The 19,020-nt window shown below is 40.1% G+C and overlaps 1 pseudogene; it reads right to left on the bottom strand.

The window, feature by feature from the left end:
* Positions 1-1,037: 1,037 nt before the first annotated feature.
* LOC123412010 lies at positions 1,038-3,253 on the bottom strand (annotated as a pseudogene).
* Between the last annotated feature and the right edge of the window lie 15,767 nt (positions 3,254-19,020).

Here is a 19,020-nt window from a genome sequence, read left to right as displayed (position 1 = left end):
GGCCCCGAAAAATATAGAGCCGGCCCTGTAAAAAGCTTCAGGATAGCAATAAGCTACAGCCTATGGTGCTCAATCTAGAAAACCACTTATAAAAAACATCAAGCTTTGTAATTATCTGTACTTTCCTCGCCACTAATATGCTTTATCTCGTGGAAGTTCTTGTTTGGCTCCTTTGTACAGTTCCTCTTTTTGTTCTAATATATTGCACTATTGGGACCTCCCCTACAGTTTTCTGACAAAAAGTAAAAAATGGTTCAAAGGATTATCGCGGTAAAACTAGAAGCCCGAGGTGATTCCCAAATTCCCTCAAGTCTGGGTAAAACTGGAAGCGCCAGGCCTTCTTATCCATGTCAACAACCAAAGGTCCAAGTAATGCTACACGTGAATTAGTGCACTTTTCTTCACTAGCCTCCGAAAGAAAAATTGTCATGATTAAAAACTGCATCTCTATTTCTTGGACATCACCACCTTCATGATAAAGTAGTGTGATAATTTTTACCTTTCTCTTTTTCTTCGACGTCGACGGCTTCATGACGACTTTGTTCATTTCTTTGTGTTCCACGTGATGCTCGTTGCTACTCTATCTACTTCGCTTCCTTTTCTTACCCTTGTGCTCCTCAAGATCTGGGCCACTAGCCTTCTCAATTTTTATAGCATGCAAGAGCTCAGTAGTACCCTTATGCTCCTCAAGATCTGAAATTTTTCAAATGTTATTAAATGGTACAACAGAATAATAATTAAAAACATATTACCAGCTGATCGAAGCCAATCCTCGAGGCACATCAGCGTCTCAACGGTACTCGGGCTCAAACTACTTCTATGTTCAGTGATGACCCTTCCAGCATTGCTGAATGCAGCCTCCGCGGGCACTGTAGACGCGGACACTGCCAATATGTCATGCGCTACAGTCGCAAGCACTGGATACTTTGGGGAGTGGATTTCCCTCCACTTCAAGATATCCAACTTCTGTCGACGAGGAAACAACTCTTCTTCGAGATATCATTGTAGCTCATTCGAGTTGTGGGATCTTTTCAACCTCAAATGCTTATCCCAATCATCAAGAGTGCCCTCCTCAGCATCCTCTGCAAGCTCATCACCTTCATGACAAGTGTTTTCAAGTTCAGATGCATATTCATCAAATAGGATCTTCATCGCACTCTGTACATGGGTAAGATATTTCTTGGCGTCATCACCAAAACTTGCAGTCAATCAGAAGTCAACATATTCATATTTGTACCTTGGATCAAAAATTACCGGCACACAACTTGCTAAGAATGACTCCTCAAAATATTTGATCCACTTCTTCTCCATCTCTTTCACCATGGGAATAATGGTAGGATTTTCACTCAAGACTTCTTTCTCCATTATTTGCTTCACATTCCAGACCTCGTAGAAGTAAAGGTGAGAGGTGGGATATGTCCTACCCGAGATTTTCTTCGTGGCTGTGTAGAAATTGCCCAAAAGATGGCAAATAGCTTCAGCCATCTCCCATTCACTAGCTGAAGGAGCAAATTTAAAATATTTGTCAGCTACTTTCAAGTCTTCAAACGCTGCTCTGAATGGCAATGACGATTCAAGAATAAGGTACGTTTAATTCCATCTTGTAGGCACATCTACCGAAGGATGGTTTTTACAAGCAAGTCCCACTTGCTCAATCATCTCATCAAATTACTCCATTCTACCTTGCGAACTTTTAACATACTGCACTGATTCTCTGAATCTATCAACGACCGACGCCATTGCATCTAGCCCATCTTGCACCACAAGATTCAGTATATGTGCAACACATCTAATATGCAATAATTTTCCACTATGATGGAGAAGATACCTATCTACCAAATTCTTTCTCAAGTGGCCAACCATCGAGGTATTGACTCGTGCATTGTCCAGGGTAAAGCTGAAGATTTTTTCTTGAATGTTCCAATCTCTCAAGCTCTTTTGCACCATGTCAAACATGTTATGGGCATTGTGTGGGGTTTCCAAGAGGAAAAATCTAATTATTTTGTTTTGCACAGTCCACAAGTCATCAATATATTGGACGGTTATGCAAAAATAACCCAGTTTCTGATTTGACGTCCACATGTCACCCGTTAATGATATTCGGGAATTTAGATTGCTAAAGAATGCTTGAATTTCTTTTTTGTGTCTATCATATGAAGCAATGCAATCCTTTTTAATTGTTGTCCTAGATACCACGTCAAACTATGGGTTCAAAGTCTTAACAAAGGACCTAAAGCCAGGATACTTAATAAAAGTAAAAGGTAATTCATGTAGCACAATCAACTTTACTAGTGCTCTACGTGCACGCCCTTGGTCAAACTTCCAATCAAGATTAATTGCACTATCAGTTCAAATCTTGGCAACCATACCATCCATTTTAGTTTTTTCCTCACATACCCCCAAATATTTAAGGATATGACTTGTCCCTGTCTTTGTCGAAGCAGGAAAGACTTGGTTGCAATGAGTGCAACGACCTTGTGAGAGCATTCCATCAACATATATCAGTTCTACCTCATTCCAAATTTTGGATTTTAATTTTCATGGTATGCGTGAACCAAAGTTTTCTACATTTGGTGACAGAGCTAGCAGTGAAGGCTGTGAAGGGGAGCTCGCTAGTGACTTGGCCTTTTTTCCCTTCTTGCTAAGAATGACACTACCACATTATTAAGGACTGGAGATCTTACCACCTTTTTGGATAGTGATGGCTGCTTATCCTTCTCAACGGGTAAAGATCCAGGTGATGGCTACTTATTCTTCTCAATGGGTAAAGATCCAGGTGATGGCTGCTTATTCTTCTCAATGGGTAAAAATCCATGTGATGGCTGCTTATTTTTCTCAACGGGTAAAGATCCAGGTGATGCTTTCTTATCCTTGTCAATGGGCAAAGATCCAAATGATGGCTTAGTTGAAACATCTCTCTAAGAAACAAGAAAAAGATAAAAAAAATAAGCTTGAGAGTTAGCCAATCTGACGGTTGTTGCAATTGAAATATCTCTCTAGGTGGTAAGATAGTCGTCGAAATTCACCTTATTCGGCCTTCTTTTGCTCTTTGGTGGCGCCTTCTTATCCATGTCAACGGGCAAAGGTCCAAGTAATGGTAAGGTGGATTAATGCACTTTTCTTCACTAGCCTGGGAGAGAAAAATTATCATGATTAAAAAATGCATCTCTATTTCTTGGACATCGACGTATTCATGATAAAGTAGTGTGATAATTTTTACCTTTCTCTTTTTCTTCGACGTCGACAGCTTCATGACGACTTTGTTCATTTCTTCATGTTCCCTGTGATGCTCGGTGCTACTCTGTCTACTTCGCTTCCTTTTCTTACCCTTGTGTTCCTCAAGATCCGGGCCACTAGCCTTCTCAATTTTTATAGCACGCAAGAGCTCGGTAGTACCCATATGCTCCTCAAGATCTCAAATTTTTTAAATGTTATTAAAAGGTACAACAGAATAAGAAAGGAAGAACTTGCTTTACTATAACAGAAGAATCATGTTATCAAATTACCCAACTGGTAGAATAATAAATCCATAAGATGGTAGAATAATAAATCTATAAGATTGGCAAGCTAGCAAAAAGCTACAACTTGTGGTGCTCAATCTAGAAAACCACTTATAAAATTGACCTTCAGCTACAGCCTTCAGGCTTTCACATCGAAGGACTACTTATAAGAAGCTTCAGGCTAGCAATAAGCTACAGCCTCTAGTGCTCAGTCAGGGCCGGCTCTGGCCCTAGGCGAACATGGGCAACGCCCAAGGGCCCATGTTCCGGAGGGGCCCATCAGCGCATATGTGTAAGTATACTTCTCCTGTTATATGGGCTGATCAAAGGTATCTGATTGGAAGAGAAAAAAATATCTGATCGGGACTTCGGGAGAGGAGAAGGTCTATCCATCCCTGCCTGTTCGTTCGTCGCCTTGCCTTGGCCGCCTTCCTGCATCGATGCGCCTGCGCATGCGCGGTTGCACCTCCGGCACTCCGGCGGGCACGTCCGACCCTGACGGAGAAAGAGGAGAACTGGTATATATGTATCTGCAGTTTGTATATACTTTCTGTAGTGGAGATCAGGCCTGGTGGAGAACTGGAGATCGTCCAACACTGCAGCACGTGATCAGGCCTCGTGATTAACAAATAACAACGCCCTGATCCCTGCGCCCATTCGCTCAAGGTAATTTAAATACTGCATGTCTGCGTATATATTTGCCTAGTGTCCTAGTCCTTTTAGATCAGTTGATCTTAGGCCCTGATTGATCTGACTACATTGTTGTCGATGAACTCATAAGAACTTGGTTCTTATTTGAGATAATCAAACTAGCAGAGAATATTATTTGTTATATTTCGCTACTCTTTTATTTCTTTTGTCGTGATATGACATAACTTAAGCGCTTATGAATTATTTATAAACGTCTCTAAATAAGAATGTATGCTTAGATTTAAACTTTAATATTTTACGTTTGTATATCTATAAATGCGTACATATTTATTTATTTTTCTAAGGGCCTATTTTTGAACTTCGCCCTAGGGCCCCGAAAAATATAGAGCCGGCCATGCTTGGGTGCCGAGGTCAGGTCGGGGTTGGTGCAGCAGGCAACCCGTGGGTCGGGGTTTGGGCTGCCGGCTACCCATGGGTCGGGGTTGGACGTGCCGACGACCCAAGGGTCAGGGTTGGGGCTGCCGACGACCTCGGGGTCGAGGTTGGGGCTGCCGGCGACCTCGTCATCCCGTCCGGCCAGAGTAGAGGCTGCAAGATAGGTGCCGGACTTGGAGGCGGATGAGGAAGGGATTCACCGGCGTCGCCCGTCGAGCGATGACGGTGGGAGTCAATCAGTGGCAGCTGTGCCGCGGCACCTCTTGCGTCAACGAGGTTCGAAGGCTCGTGCGATGGGGCTGGTGGATAAGTGGGACTCCAGTGGGCTAATAGTGTTAGCCCACTTATTTTTTTTCTCTGTCCGGTGGGAGCCCAATTAAGCAATTTAAGTGGGATGAACCCACTAATCCCACCTAATCCCAGATCCACCTACAGCCTAAGTGCCCCGACATACAGAAATTAAATTATATGATGACACTTTTCAAATCCATGTTGAACATTTTTATGAATATATGTTAGGGAAAATGTTTTCAAATACACGACTAAAACTTCTCAATTACAACCCAAACATTTTGCTAATATAAGCTGAAAAAATTGCGGGGATTTTTTTCAATATAAACATGAACATTTTTAAAATACATGATGAACATTTTACAAATGCACGATGAACATTTTTTACAAAATCAATGTACTTTTTAGATACATGGTAAACATTTTTTTCTTTTATTATTTTCTTTTACTTTTTCTATATATGGTTTATTTTGAATGCTGATGGAAAAAATTATTTCATATGGACGAATATTTAATTAAATGCAAAAAACTTTTGGATACATTGATTTTTTAATACATGATGAACATTTTACTTGTATACACATGAACATTTTATTTCAAGCGGGGAACTTTTTTTCATCTGCCTCCGTGAATGTTTTTTATTTTATGGTATCACATTCTTTTCTTTTTTATTTACCTATTAATAAAGCAATTAGTGCTTCTGTCGTCCGTCATTAACATTTCCCATAAAGTTGATAAAAATTACCCACAATTGCCATTTATAAGTCATAGAAAACGTTTTCTCCGGACTGGGCCGGCCCATGTAGGCACATCCTATATTACGCTCTAGCCATTGGAAAAAGATGCAGCACACCTATTTGGGCCGGCCCATGCGTGGCCGCTTGTTCTTTTAGTTTAGTTTTTTATTTTACTTTTCAGTTCCTTTTTTTCTACTTTAAATAATTTAGAACTTCAAATAAATTTTCTTAAATTTAAGAAACTGAGAATTTTGAAATAAAATATTAAAAAACATATTTTTTTAAGAATTCAAAAACTACTGAAGAGTTTTGAAAAATGTTTGCATATACAAAAAAATGTTTAAATTTTTAGAAAATATCTGTAAAATGAAAAAAGTCAATAATTTTAAACAAAAGTCCGTGTAAAAATCTTAAAAACAGTTCGTGCTTGTATTTATAGTCTCGTTTTTTATTTTCATTTTCTGATCCATTTTTTAAAATTTAAATAATATTGACTTTTGAAAAACTTTTGCAACTTATAAAACTGAGAATTTTGAAATAGAATTTTGAAGAAAACATAAAATGTTTGTGAATTCAAAAAATGCTCGGGATATTTGTAAAAGTATTCCCATATTCAGAAAAATGTTCGTAATTTTGAGAACAATGTTGGTGAAAACAATAAAAGTCCATGATTTTGAGAAAAAAGTTTGTGTATTATTTATTGAGTGTAATTGAAAAAAATGTTTGCTAATTTAAAAAATGTTCATGCATTTCAAGAAATGTCCTAAAATTTTAAGGACGTAATATGATCAGCATCCTTGAAGATTATAATTATTTTTTCCCGTTGTAACGCACGGGCCCTTCTGCTAGTAACTTACTAACAACACAATGCACGTCTCCCCCCAATAGCGATCCTAGGTTTTTCTCCTAGATCCTCCCCTCCGGGGATCTCATGGAGCGTCTCCTCCATTTGGATTTCTCCCCCGGCCTCGTGGTGGAGGCACGTGTGAGTTCACGTTTTCACTCGACGGTCCACTTCTCTTCTTCGGAGGCATCCAAGGAATTATTTCTTGTGGTCAGTTATTCATCTCCTTCCTTTCCTCTTACGAAGGGATCTCTGGGACTCGCTCTTCAATCTCGCATTGGTGGTCTTAGATCTGGTTTCAAGGTTTTTCGATTGAGTGATTGTCGTTTTCTGTTCTCGGTGTCCTATAGTAAGGTTGGGCATTTCATATATGGATTAAGAGATCGTATCTCGTCGGATTTAATCTACCACTTTCACTTGTTCCATGGTGTTCGTACTGATGTTGCTGGGTCTTCGGATTCCTACTAGCATGGAGACACTGAATTGATTGGTACTAGTCATGGTAAGGGTGTGGCCGTTCAATCTAACTGGTTAAAATCTCATCAGAGTTTTCAGGTTCACCCTCATTCTCTATGCACTCTGGCTAATGTGGGTTTTTGGCCATCACTGCCGGTGAAGTTGGTCGAAGTTTCGTTGTCGGATGCTAGTATCTCATTTGGAAGTTTTGAATTTTCTGTTCCTACGGAAAAGGGTGGCATCATTCGGTTTGGATCTTGTCTATCAGCAGCCCGAAATTATCTCAATTGTCAAACATTCTTATCGGGGTTCAAATTTTCAGCAGAGTTTTTAGGATTCCTTACTTGATGAAAAGTTATACCATATTTTGGATGGTTGGCAGGCTGGTTATTCGGATATTGATTTTAAAAATATGGTGAAAATTTTGGATGTGCCAACTCAGGATTACATTGAGAAGAGACTTTTGAAGTGTTCCGTTTGTTCTTGCTTAGGACACCTGCACGCGAATTGTCATGGGATTTTTTGTCAACGTTGTATTTCCCTAGTGGAGCAATGTGTGTGTGTGTAATCAGTAGATTCACATGCAGAATCGCCCATGCATAGTGGACCACATGACCACGATATGTTGTATATTTGCAATCGGGCTAATCATGTTTCCAGAAAATCACTACAAGAAATATGTCAACTTGTAACCTTTTGGCAGTGACCCTGGCTGAAATGGTCGTAAATCTACGACCATTTGAGACTAATTGGTCATAAGCTGTTCGGGAGGCTCCAACCCCAAACCATAATGACCAATTTGGTTAAAAAGGTCATAATTTCCTTACGAGAAATGGTCGTAAAGCAAATAGCCCTCGTCCGCTGCCTAATTTGTAGCTAATTACGACAAATATAGATGGTCATAGCTATGACTAGGCACCACATCACCAGTTTTGCCTACGTGTCAAGTCCATGTGTGAATGTTTGCCCTAGTTTGTGAAGCAACCTACTATTCTGTCATTCCAAAAATTCTCCAAAAATTCTCATAAATCCTTTGGATCATATATTCCTCAAGTATGTGAAACCCCTTCCTTCCATAGTTCGAAAATAATTCAGCAATATTCATTTTCCTATTCTGTTCAGAATATCACTTTGTGAAGGAAGTGCTATTTATATTCTTTTTGATTGTCCTCAATTTTTTGAGTATTCTTGCCTATCCAAATCATTGCCTCATGAAAACTTTCGTCTCCATTTGCCTAGTAAATCTTTCTCAACAAATTTCCAAAGTTTGTGTTCAGCTAACATCTTTGTGAAGAAAGTACTAGCTAGGAATATCCTAATGAGTTGAATTTTTGCCACATCTTCTATATGCCCAAACCATAGCTCTCCACAAAATTTTAGCCCCATCTAACAATCCATGTGAGTTCATCATCCAATCTTTGTTTGTCGTAATATTTTTAGTTTGTGAAGCAACTATATTTTATATTGCTTTATAGTAGATGAAAATTTACCATGGCATGCAACTTACCATAGAACCTCCCTCACCAAATTTAGCTCATTTAATTTATCAAGTTTCTCTTAATATTTTTCCCAATGTTTTGTTCACTCGAGTGCATTGTGAAGGAAGTAAAAAAAAATTATTTATCCAAATTTTATGAAATTTTTAGTGCCTTAATGTCCCCAAATAATCATCCTCCTCCAAATTTCAGCTCAATCTAATCATATATGTGAGCCCAGTTTAAATTACCATTTTTCTGTCCAAATTGGCACATTGTGAAGGAAGTGTCACTTTGTCATGTCCAAATGGTATAAAAATTTAAGAGTGCCTTTATATGCCCAAATGAACATCATCCACCAAATTTCAGCTCAATCCATTCATTCATTTGATCCCAGCTTCAACATCCATATTTCTGCACATTGTGGTACTTTACAAAGCAAGTGCAACCTAGGATCATCAATTTGAGCTAAAAATTGCCAAGAGAGTCTCCTTAGTAGGTGATCATCCTCAGCCAAAATTTAGGCCCATTGTCCATGTGCATTTCCCCCACCGCTAATCAAACACTTGGCTGTTAATTCATGTTTGAGCTTACTTCTTTCTACTCGTGAGATTCTTCAATTGTATTCTTCTTCCTAACACCTACCAAGGGAGTGTACAACCCACCAGACATGCCTAGTCCATGCAAAACGTGTGTCAACGCCACGATCAGGTGGTGACCACACGGCTGGCATGCCAGTTTACGCGCTTTGGAGTTGGGGCCCTCGCCCACCATCCAAACCTTGACGTCTCGCCACCACACCATTTATTTATGATTAAATGGATACTTATTTACCTATAAATGATTTTTTGGAAAAATAAAGAGCAAACTATAATGCAAGTGCAGTTCAAATTTAACCCGCTTCCAACTGAGTTGCAAGAAATTTGTCTTTTTCATGAGAGGTGGATAAAAGCTTTTAACACCGAACCATTTGGTCAATTGTACATTAAATGTGGCCTACTATTTTAGAAAAATGATTTGTTCCAATCTTGCAACAAATATATGGTAGGTCCTTCACAAAAAAAAACTCATTTTGGGCACTAGAAAAATGGAAAATGAATTTTCCGTCCAAAGAAAATGAAAACTTCCTTAGGCAACATTGTTTGCCATTCCAATACGCACCCTTGTGCACAATATGAGATCATTTGAACAAATTATGCCATGAATGTGGCCATAAGATTGATCATTTGGCTTGAAAGCCATGAATCTTCACACACGGTAGCTCATTTCTAAGAATACTTTTTTAAAATAATTGCCATATTGCAAGTTTATTGTTTTACCTGATAAATTTGTCGCATATAATGACACAATGAGAAGGTTTTCCTTTTTTTGATTTTTTTTTTAATTTTTCATGCCCATTTCAAAATGCGGTGAAAACGGTGGGTATGACCGTTCCTAGCTAGTGGTTGAATCTTGGAAAACTTTTCATGTTTCTCTGATAAAATAGATATTTTGTACCTATAAATGATATTTGTAAAAAGAAAGAGCACCCTATAATGCAGCTACAGTGCAAATTTGACCCGCTTCCAAGTGAATCGACAAAAAATTGTCTTTTTCAAGAGTGGTGGATAAAAGCTTTTGACACCCAACCATTGTGTCAATTATACATTAAATATTCCTAGTATTTTAGAAAAAATGATTTGGTCCAATTTTGCAACAAATATATGATAGGTCCTTCACAAAAAAACTCATTTTGGGTACTCAAAAAATGGAAAATGAATTTTCCGTCCAAAGAAAATAAAAACTTCCTTAGGCAACATTATTTGCCATTCCAATACGCACCCTTGTGCACAATATGAGATCATTTGAACAAACTATGCCATGAATGTGGCCATAAGATTGATCATTTGGCTTGAAAGCCATGAATCTTCACACATGGTAGCTCATTTCTAAGAACACTTTTTAAAACTCATTGGCATATTACAAGTTTATTATTTTACCTGATAACTTTGTCACATATAATGACACAATGCGAAGGTTTTCCATTTTTTTATTGTTTTTGAATTTTTCATGCCCATTTCAAAATGCGGTCAAAACGGTGGGTATGACCGTTCCTAGCTAGTAGTTGAATCTTGGAAAACTTTTGGTGTTTCTCTAATAAATTGATACTTTTGTACCTACAAATGATTTTTGGAAAAAATAAATAGCAATCTATAATGCAGTTGTAGTTCAAATTTGACCCGCTTCCAAGTGAATCGATGAAAATTTGTCTTTTTCACGAGTGTTGGATAAAAGCTTCTCACACCAAACCATTGGGTCGATTGTACATTAAATATGTCCTAGTATTTTATAAAAATGATTTGGTTCAATTTTGCAACAAATATATGGTAGGTCCTTCACGAAAAAACTCATTTGGGGTACTCGAAAATGGAAAATGAATTTTCCGTCCAAAGAAAATGAAAACTTTCTTAGGCAACATTGTTTGAAATTCCAATACGCACCCCTATGCACAATATGAGATCATTTGAACAAACTATGCCATGAATGTGGCCATAAGATTGATAATTTGGCTTGAAAGCCATGAATCTTCACACATGATAGCTCATTTCTAAGAACACTTTTTTTAAATAATTGTCATATTACAAGATTATTATTTTACCTCGTAAGTTTGTCACATATAATGGCACAATGTGAAGGATTTCCATTTTTTGATTTGTTTTTGAATTTTTCATGCCCATTTCAAAATGCAGTCAAAACGGCACGTATGACCGTTCCTAGCTAGTGGCTGAATCTTGGAAAACTTTTGGTGTTTTTCTGATAAAATAGATACTTTTGTACCTATAAATGATTTTTGGAAAAAATAAAGAGCAAACTATAATGCAGCTGCAGTTCAAATTTGACCCGCTTCAAGCTGAATCGACAAAAAAATTTCTGTTTCACGAGAGGTGGATAAAAGCTTTTGACACCCAACCATTGGATCGATTGTACATTAAATATGGCCTAGTATTTTAGAAAAATGATTTGGTCCAATTTTGCAACAAATATATGGTAGGTCCTTCACAAAAAAACTCATTTGGGCACTCGAAAAATGGAAATATTGAATATTTCATTGTTTGAAAATGTAAATCGGGTTTAAAGAATATGAAATTTGACATCGTATTGGTTCATCATTTCTAGAAGGTGTGGAAAAATATTTGAGAAAAATTCCTAAATATTAACATGTTTATTTTATCAAAAGTAATAGGGTAAAGAAACTCAATTTTTTTGTTGATTCCCTATTGGCTAAAACCTCCTTCTCGTGGATCGATGACGTGGCAAGGCAGTCAACCCCACTCTAGCTAATCTGAGTTGTCAAAGCCAACGGATCCAACGTCTCTCAACGGATCAAAACGTTGCGCGCCCGCCCTTCAGTTTCTAAACGCAAAAAATAAAAAACGCAAACCCTACCCTCGTCCCACCCAGACCGATCCACCCCCTCCCCTCGTCTCGTCTCTCCAGATCTGATTCGCCCCGCCTCCATCTCCCACCCACCACCGCCACCCCCACCCACCTCTCATGGATGGAACAAGCCCCACCGGCGAGCGACCCCAAAATCGCTGGCGACTTCCGGCGCCACCTCCCTATCCCCCGTGGCCGTAGATCCACCTCCTGATTCCTTTCCAATCCCGCCGCCGCCGACCCCCAACGCCACCCCCACTGACGAAACCCCATCACCACCCTCCCTCCTGGGATACACATGGACGGATGGGGCGATAGCGCCGGAAACCCTAGCCCCTCGCCCACCCATCTCCCATGGATGTGGATGGGCGGGGACGGGGCAACGATGGCGGATCCGCACCCACCTTCTCTCGGTGGGCACTAGGGAGGGGACCGGCGCATCGCGCTGAAGTGGCCGACGAATGCCTCAGCCTCCATCTCGTGCCATGGATCTTCAACCGTGGTGGGTGGGTGTCCATGGATCTCTTCTATGTTTCTTCATCTCCCCTCCATCTCATTACTCATGCATTTATTTTGTGTCTTGTTTGTAGAAGAAGAAGCTCTTGCTGGTGCTGCAGGTGGACAATGAAGGAAGCCCTCATCCTCATGCATGTTGCTGCTGCTTGCTGAGTTTGTTTGGTGGACATATGATTCCTCCTCCAACACCTTGTCCTCATGGACGAGGTCCACATCTGACTTGGTGTTGGTTGCTGCTACTGCGCAATTTTGGATGAATGCATGTCTTAGTTCAATCTCGATGTGTGTGTGTGTGTGTGTGTGTGTCAATTTGATTGCTATCATCTTTGTTTGATGCTTTCTTGGGCAGAGGAAAATTTTGTCATACTACTCGAGTTAACTAAAACTAGTGTTATTTGTACTGCTCAATTTGTTGTATTACTTCAGTGGAGTACGAGTGACATTACTTGCAATATTTATAGCTTGGTGTAGTACTGCTTGAACTACAATAAGTGCAGCATTAGGTAGTACTGCTTGAACAAATGTTAAGCTTGAATTTAAAAAATGTTGTTGTGACTATTTTATTTGTTGTGAATGGGGTTCTTGATGACTATTTTATTTATTGTTGCTTCATATCATATTGAAATTTATTCATGCATGTGTCGGAACTTTCTAGACATTGTGAACATGAAACGTGGCCTATATATTTTTTAAGTGCATCCACAAAATAAGATTGTACCTTCATAAGAAGCAAAGTGCAAGTTGTATTAGAAATAAAACAGAAACACTATTCTGCTTTAATTTATGATGTTCGACAATTTAACATCATGATGAGAATTGTGTGTTTTTGTGCCTTGTTTCTATTCTTGATATGTATCTTGTAGCTCTTAAAAATATGGTTGTTTCTTTTACAGGACCTCCAGGCCTAAGAAAGTTGAAGTGCGAAGCCCTGAAGCCAATTGTGTGAAGCTCTACTTATCCAACAATGCTTATTATATTGTAATAGTAGGTATATCTGCTTTGTAACAGATTGGAAAAATTGTAATATACTACCTCCGTGTTAATTTGACGAATTTCACATGTTCTCTCTGCTCTATTTGAAATATTGATATCGTATGCAATTTGAAAATGTGTGAAATGAAAACCTGACGAGGGGCACCTCTTATGAAAGCAATATAACTAATTTTGAACTTATTGAGATATGGGACAAATTATGAGAAGAACATGACAGGTGGGGCATGCACACAAAAAACAATGCTAAAAATAGAAAATCAATGGAGTAAAAAGGCCACGACCCAAAAATAAAAGGGCTGGATTGTGGACTCGGACCATCTAGCTAACCAAAATTATCAGCAAAATATATTATAAATGGGCTGAATTGTTGGGCTCGACCCATGTAGAACACCGAACTCGACCGGGCTGATTCTTATCAACGACCAATCCAATTGGTCGTAACTTTGCCATGTCAGCTTGCCACTCTAGATCTGACGTGGCCTGGGTAGACAACCAACGGCCAAAATAATTGGTCGTAGAACCAACGACCTTTTCATTTGGTCGTAAATGTCTTCGACCATTCGAGTAGAAAGGTCGTTATAGTTCATTAGAGACGGTCAGCTTTTGACCAACCCATTTTGGTCGTAAAAAGGTCAAAAACGGAAATTAACAACCAATCAGTGAGCAATATTGGAGGTCAAAAGTTGCCATATTTCTTGTAGTGAATGTCCTGGGCTTTTACGCTGCGAGCACTGCTACCTAGTGGGCCATAATAAATGCTCTCGATTTTACTCTCGATCAGTTTATATTTGGAGGACCATTAGGACTAGTTGATCGGCTAATAAGAAAGTTTCTCGTTCTGCCATGTTTGTACGACGTGCCCCACCGTGCCCTATTTGGCAACTGAAATAGAAAATCTCGGTGGCTCAGGAGGTGGCAGCTTCCCATTGCATGATGATACGACTCCCAGATACTCGTGATCTGCGTTGGGTTTTCCATGAAGAGGAACCGCTTATCACAGAACAAAGTGGGTAAGTATTTCTCTCAGCTATGAAACTAAGGTTTATCGAATCAATAGGAATATCAACCACAATCGTCTTTAGCGGTTGCACACAAAAGAACAAACAACTTGCACACAACACGGGCAAGAGGATTGTCAATCCCCTTGGTCTCATTATTTGCAAGCAAATGAGGTGTGTAGATAATTGTAACATGAAAAATAAAATAAAATAAAATAAATGGCAGCAAGGTATTGGAGGTTTTAGCAATATGTTGTGAATAGACCCGGGGGCCATAGTTTTCCCTAATGGCATCTCTCATGAAAATAGAAAACGGTGGGTAAACAAATTATTGTTGGGCAATTGATAGAAGAGCGGATAGTTAGGTGAATTTCGCGACAATGATCATGTAAATATAGGCATCACATCTAAACAAAGAGGCCGACTCTTGCCTGCACCTATTACTATTACTCCGCTTCAAGAGCGCTTCTATGCTTGCCTCTCTACGTATTAAGTTCATGGCGAACGAAGTAATGCTTGGAGTAAGATGACATGATGTAGACAAAGTAAACTCAACCAATATCAATAAACCCCATCGTTTTACCCTTAGTAGCAGCAACAGAAAGACGTAATTTGTCCCCTTCTATCACTCGGATATAGAAACTTGCCAGGGTGAACCTGCCACAATGCACCTCTCTCATCGAACAAATATCTATTTAGTTGGAGAGGATTACAAAGCTATCATAATCATGCGCATAAGAATCATATTATATATCAGAGGAGACTCAAATATTTATCATGAATAATCTAAACATAAATCCACAATTCATCAGACCCCAACAAATGCACCATACAAAAGAACTACATCATATGGACCAAAGCAAAGATGCGATGATCATTGTATTGAAGATCAAAGAGAGAGACTGCCATCTCAGTACTGGCTATGGACCCGTAGGTCTATGGTGAACTACTCACACATCATCATGAGGGCAGCAAGGTTGATGAAGAAGCCATGCATGATTGATCCCCCCTCTGGCAAAGTGCCGAAATGGAGCTCTAGATGGCCTCTCGTCGAAACAAATACTTGTGGTGGCGTAAAAATGTGTTTCGGGACCTCCCTCGAAGTTTTTAGGGTACATAAGAGTTTATAGGCCACAGAACGAAGTCGGGAGAGCCACAAGGGGGCCACAAGCCATTAGCCCTCCCAAGGTTGTGCCATGTTAGCTTGTGGGGGCCTCGTGCGCCTTCCGGCCTTCTTCCGATGCTCGACGGTCTTGTTTTGGGCCAAAAAAATTCACAAAAAGTTTCAGGCCAATTGGACTTCATTTGGTACTCGAACCTGAAAACTGGAAAAACACGTACAAAATAGCAACTGGCACTGGGTCAATAGGTTAGTGCTCAAAAATAATATAAATTGGTAGATAAGTACATAAAAAGTGTTCTAAAATGATAACATAATAGCAGGGAACAATCAAAAATTATAGATATGTTGGAGACGTACCAAACATCCCCAAGCTTAATTCCTGCTCATTCTCGAGTAGGTAAATGATAAAAACAGAATTTTTGATGTGACATGCTATCCATGATGTATTCTTATGCATGTATGCTCATTGGGAAACGATGAATTAACAAATATTAATGCAAAAAAATTATAAGTATAAGGAACATGACTCCAATATGAATGCCTCCAGCAGTGTACCAGGATGTGCAATTATCTAGCCTGACATGTATTCATCATATGATATTTGGTGGCTTTGCCACAAATGCTATTATGAATGGTGGACTTGCCACAAATACTATGTCAGCTCTATATGATAATGCAAAGCAATATGATGATGAACAAGTTAGTCATGTGGAGTGATGATGGAATCTGCATGGCAATATATCTTGGAATGGCTATGGAAAGGCCATAATAGGTTGGTATGGTGGTTGTTTTCAGGAGGATATAATAAGGCTTATGTGCAACACAGTATATCATGTCACGGGATTTGGATGCACGGGAAAAGGTTGCACCAATCCTCGAGGTGAGAATGGGCTATGTGTGGTACTGGAGAGGCTAGCAAATATGAGGAGGTGAGATTGCATATGTCCATGGTGTCACCTTAGTCATAAAGAACTCATATCTTATTGCAAAGTTTTATTAGTCTTGTTACAAATCAAAGTACAACTCGCATGCCCCGAGGGAGAGGGTTGGTTGGAATTAACCATCGTGCGACTCCGACTCGAAACAACACTAGGTTTTCAACGAGGAATAGAAATGCTCACACATCATCAACATGCCCTTTTAATTTTTCAGATGTTCAAGAAGTTTTAACATCTCTTAATATCAACACCTCTCTGAATTAATGATTATGCACTCACACCTTTTCATATCACCATATCAATACCATTAACCACAATTTCTCTATGTGTGCAACATGATGGTTTTAATTATCACTTATTGAACACTCATTATTTTTTATCTAGTCTTATGACCTATACAAATTACCATCATTGTTTATTAACTCTCAACAAATATAAGTGAGGAATGAGAGCATATTATTCCTATAAAATCTACACGCCACCGGATGACCCAAGAGTATAGGGAATCAATCGTAGTCCTTTCAATAAGTAAGAGTGTCGAACCGGACGAGGAGCGGAAGGAAATGATAAGCAGTTTTCAGCAAGATATTCTCTACAAGTGTTGTATTTAACAGTGATAGATAGTTTTGTAGCAAGGTAATTCGTAACAAGTGACAAGTAAAAATAGTAGCAAAGGTGCAGCATGGTATCCCAATCCTTTTTATAGCAAAGGATAGGCCTGGAAGTACTCTTATATAAAGCAAGTGCTCCCGAGGACACATGGTAATTTCTGTCTAGACATGTTCATCATATTAAGTTGATTCGCTTTCGCTACTTTGATAATTTTATATGTGGGTGGATTGTTGCTAAGGTGCTTTTCTTACTTTAACTAACAATCGACGTATGATTAACCCCTCTTGCAAGCATCCACAACTACGAAATAAGAATTAAGATAAATCTAACCATAGCATGAAACATGAGGATCCAAATTAGCCCCTTATGAAGCAACACATAAACTGGGCTTAAGCTTATGTCACTCTCGCAACCTATCATCTACTTGTTACTCCATAATGACTTCCTTTAGGCCCACAACATGATGAAGTGTCATGTAGTCGATGTTCACATGACACAGCTGAAGGAAGTAACAACATGCATATCATCAAAATATCGAAGGAATGCCAACTTTATATGATTACTTATAACTAGACTTCTCACATGTCCTCAGGAACAATATTAACTACTCACACCTTATCAACATGTTCAACATCAGAGGTGTAACAAATATGATTAAGGGTCTGAACATTATGTGCTCCACCAAGTAATCCAACTAGCATCAACTATAAGATGTAATTAACACAACTAACAACCCACAGGTACCAATCTCAAGTTTGAGACGAAGATTGAATACACGAGATGAACTAGGGTTGGAGATGAGATAGTGTTGGTGAAGATGTTGATGAAGATTGGACCTACCACAAAGGAGGAAGCGTTGGTGATGACGATGGCTTCGATTTCCCCCTCCTAGAGAGGAATTCCTTGTGCAGAATCGATCTGCCAGAGAACAAAAAGGTCCTTTGCCTAGGTTTCCGCCTCGAGACGGTGGCGCTTCATCCCGAAAGTTATGTATTTATTTTTCTAGGGTAAAACACACCATATAGGTGAAGAGGGGCATTGGAGGACCGATAGGGCCCCCACAAGCTATCAGGTCGCGGCCTGGGGGCGCGACCTGATGGCTTGTGCGGAGGTGGCTGTCCGTGTGCACTGTATTTTTCGCCCAATTCTTATATGTTCCTGAAAATTTCTCCGTGAAGTTTCAGGTCATTTGGACCGACTTTATTTTTCTTCCTTTTCTCGGTTTCTCGGTCCAAAATTCCAATTTCGAGATACTTTCCTCTTCATAATGTATCTTGCATATTAAGAGAGAAAAGACATAAGAATTACATAATAACAGGGAATAATGGACAATAATAAGACACATATCAATAAAGATTCACGATGCAAAATGAACATATCAACTCCCCCAAGGTTAGACCTCGCATGGCCACATGATTTGAGAGGGAGAAGTCGGGAAAAATTAAATACGGACATGAGAGCATCATGAATATTAGCTCTTCGTTATATAAGGTGACCTCCCCCCGCCGGTGGCCACACACCTCTCCCCGCAGATGCTCTCTCCTCACCTTCTTCGTCACCGGTGCATTCTCTCCCTCTTCTCCGCAAAAAACGATGGACGAACGCTACCCCAGTGACGGAGCGGTCACCAATGGCTTCGGCCGCCGGCACCTCCGCGAGGAGAGGCCCGCCTCCTCTACGAGGCAGACTACCCGGCGTTGCCGGACATGCGGGTGCCGAGGTCCTGGAGGCTGAGCGCCGGTGGTGTCCCGGTGCCACCGCCACCCACCGGAGTTGACTAGCGGGCGGAGATCGCGCGCATCCGGTCGGGGCTGCCGGAGAGCTCGGGCAACCTGCCGCGGTACGCCCCGACAGCAACACGCTGTGGAGGGCGTACTTCGATCGCCGTCACGCTGACCAGCTCGCCACCACCAATGAAGTCGACCTTGCGGCCGCCACAACTCCGAGGGGCGGCACAAATGGTGGGGCGTCCCCGGACGCACCTTAGTGACCGTCCTCCAGCACATCGATGGTGGCAATGTGCTGAGGTTCGAG

The sequence above is a fragment of the Hordeum vulgare genome, chromosome 7H, assembly GCF_904849725.1.
Source record: "Hordeum vulgare subsp. vulgare chromosome 7H, MorexV3_pseudomolecules_assembly, whole genome shotgun sequence".
NCBI lineage: Eukaryota > Viridiplantae > Streptophyta > Magnoliopsida > Poales > Poaceae > Hordeum > Hordeum vulgare.
The sequence above is the reverse complement of the archived record's forward strand: the minus strand, read 5'-3'. Positions and strand labels throughout refer to the sequence as shown.